This window comes from Crocuta crocuta, unplaced genomic scaffold, assembly GCF_008692635.1.
Source record: "Crocuta crocuta isolate KB4526 unplaced genomic scaffold, BGI_CrCroc_1.0 scaffold234, whole genome shotgun sequence".
In the NCBI taxonomy this organism is placed as follows: domain Eukaryota; kingdom Metazoa; phylum Chordata; class Mammalia; order Carnivora; family Hyaenidae; genus Crocuta; species Crocuta crocuta.
The window spans coordinates 3,999,142-4,001,990 of NW_027529647.1; positions in this window are offsets into that span (position 1 = coordinate 3,999,142).

Here is a 2,849-nt window from a genome sequence, read left to right on the forward strand (position 1 = left end):
TTGGGTATCCAGGACCCCTGCCCCTAATGTCCTCACGGCCAGACCTGTTTCCAGCCCACCTCCCAAAGCACGCCCAACTCCGTGTCGCTCCCCAGGCTGCTGAAACCTAACGGTCAGGGGTCCCGCTTCGTAGAAATGCCCCTGACCGGCGGGTTCCACTCCAGATGCGAGCACAGACACGCTGGGGCAGGGCCAGGCCGTGTCTCTCGCGGGGGGTGTCGCCTGGGTTTGGGGACGCGTGCGATGGTACCGTTTCAGGCTCAGGACAGCATCCGCAGCCAGAGGGCGGGGGGCTGCTCCAGGCCGGCGCCGTGGAGGCACGGAAGGCCCTGTAGGGTCTACTTGACCCTCCCTGCAGGCTCAGGTACAGCCTTTCCTGGGGTGTCCCCTGCTAAATTTGGGGGGCAGGGGTACCTTGGGGAAGGAAGGAGTGTCCTCTGGGGGCCTCTGTGTTCTACCTCAAGTGGGGCAGACAGAGGAGAGCACTGGACCCCGGGAGGCTGACCTCAGTTTCCCCGCCTGCGTGGGAGGGAGGGAGGGAGGCACCGGTCTCCTGGGGCTCTGCTGACCACGGCAGCGTCTGTAAGGAACGGGCCCCAGGGGTCTCTCTCCTTTCTGCCCTAGCGTCCCTTCCCTCACCCCACCTGAGGGGACCCAGTTCTCCTCAAGTCCGAGGGGCAGGGCTGGGGGCTGAGTGGCACCGCGTGGCGGCCTTGTCCGCTCCGCCTGCCCCAGCTGACCGGCTGACCGTGCAGCCAGCCCTAGGCCGGGGGACAGCTGGCGTGGCCGTCGCGCCAGCAGCCCCGCGGAGAGAGGAGGCCAGGAGGCCTGGTCCTTCTGTGCTCAGAGCCCTGGGTGTGCTCCGTCGGGCCTGGGCCCCTCATCGCCGGGGCACGGGTCACCCAGAGACGGTGTATCGGGGGCATCCCGGCCCCTGTGTCCAGGGACGGTTCTGTGCTTCCCCGCACCTCACTGGCTGACCCTCCGAGGGCCTGGGAGAGGCTACAGCCACCAGCACGGGGGGAGGGCTGGTCGGGAAGGAGCCTCGTGCGTCAGGAAGCGCCCGTCCCGGCATGCGGAGAGGGCGGCCCGTCACCCCCGGTGACCAAGGGGCCCCAGGAGGGTGTGTCGGCGCCGGCCGGAGGCCACCGCTGTGCATGGGCCCCTCCAGATGCGTAAGTAAGGGGACGGGTGGGGTCGTCTCCAGAGGAACTCGCCCCCAGGGGCATGACTGTGTGCACTTCTGGGCTTCGGGGAGGCGTCTGCGGAGGGGTGGTCCCGAGAGCCCGGCTCTGGCTGCAACCCAGCGGTCTCTGCGCGGGAGTGTGAGGCAGGCCGGGCGTCAGGCGCACAGGTGACACCAGCTGTGGCCGGGCAAGGCCAGGCACCGATGCCAGCCCCCCGCACCTCTGCACCCACTGCCCGAGGCAGTCTCGAGCACGTCTGCCCGCTCGTAGCGGGCACACCTGGTGCCCGTGGCTCGTCGCATTTTCCACTCAAGAGTGGGGCCTGAGGGTGGGTCGTCACCCTCGCCCTGGGACCCACCCCACACGTGCTGCAAAGAGCTTGGGCCTGCAGAGGGAGCCCCTCCCCCCCAGGCAGTGACAGGGACGCCCGCGGCTTCGGGGCTTGGTCACTCATGTGGCCCTGAGCTCTGAGACGCCTGCCACGTTCCCCTCATTTGCAGCGTGGGTGGGAGGAGGTTTGGTCTCTGGGTGCTTCTGACACCAGTGAGGGCCTGGGGAGCAGCCTCGTTCTCGGCTGGTCCTGGCGTGGGGCGCGATGGGGACCCACAGCCCCTCCCTCTGACCCCAGCCAGAGCCCAGTCTTGGCCATTCACCTCCTCCGCCCGGCTTGCCCACGGCTGTCCGCCTGTCACCTCCATTAATGCCGGTACATCCGTGCCTGGGGGGTGGGGGGAGGCGAGTGGTCAGGGCGGCCGGCAGGGACGGGGCCGGCAGGGGGCAGTGGAGCGGGCTCACGGCAGGCCTGTCTGATCCCCGCAGGGCCCACACACAGCCCTCCCCAGGACAGGGGTAGGGGGCGGGCCTGCCTGCGCCGGGCAGCCCGGTCGAGGTGCTGGAGCCCCCAGGCAGGGCTGCAGGGTCCGCGGGAGGGGCAGCACCATGCAGGAGGCCCTTGGTCCCAGAACCCGGGTCGTCCCTGTTTGAGGTGGCCTCAGGGACTCCTGGCTAAAAGGGGTGAGCCCAGGGCTTGGCCAGAAGGAGCAGGGTCCCAGCTGAGGGCCCTGGTGCTAAAGCAGACCTGTGGGGAGCCGCAGGGGGTTCACGGCGGGGTGGTGAGGGCAGCAGGGGAGCCAGGGGTGCGATGTGGGCAGGGCCGTGGGCAGGTCTGGGGTCCCCACCGCAGGCGTCACGAGGGCTGGGCAGAGTGGCTGGGAGGGGGCATGTGCAAGGCCTGGGGAATTCTCAGAAATCTCTGAGGGGCCCCTCCCTGACGGAGGAGGCCCAGCTGGGAAACCCCTGGCCCTGGGGACCCCAGGAGAAGCCCTCTGGCTCCAGCTCCCCCGGGGCCTGTGGAGGACAGTCCGGTGGCGGCAGCCCCAGCCTGCCCGTGCACGCTTTGCTGGGACCCTTGCCGCACGCTCGCACCCCTGGAAGCCCCCACGGCCCTTCCCACGGCTCTGTCCCCACACGTTGTGGGGCGGCTCTGTGCCCGGGCCGCTGGGAAGCGGGGGGCTCCTGGATGCTCCCTGGAGGCACAGCGAAAGAGGTGCAGCAGGAGTGAGCTCCCTGTCACGGGAGGCATGTGAGCCAGGGCAGGGGCCTTTCTCATCTCCAAGGGAGCAGTGTGGCCAGACGGGTGGGATGAGAGGCTCGGGCCTCCCG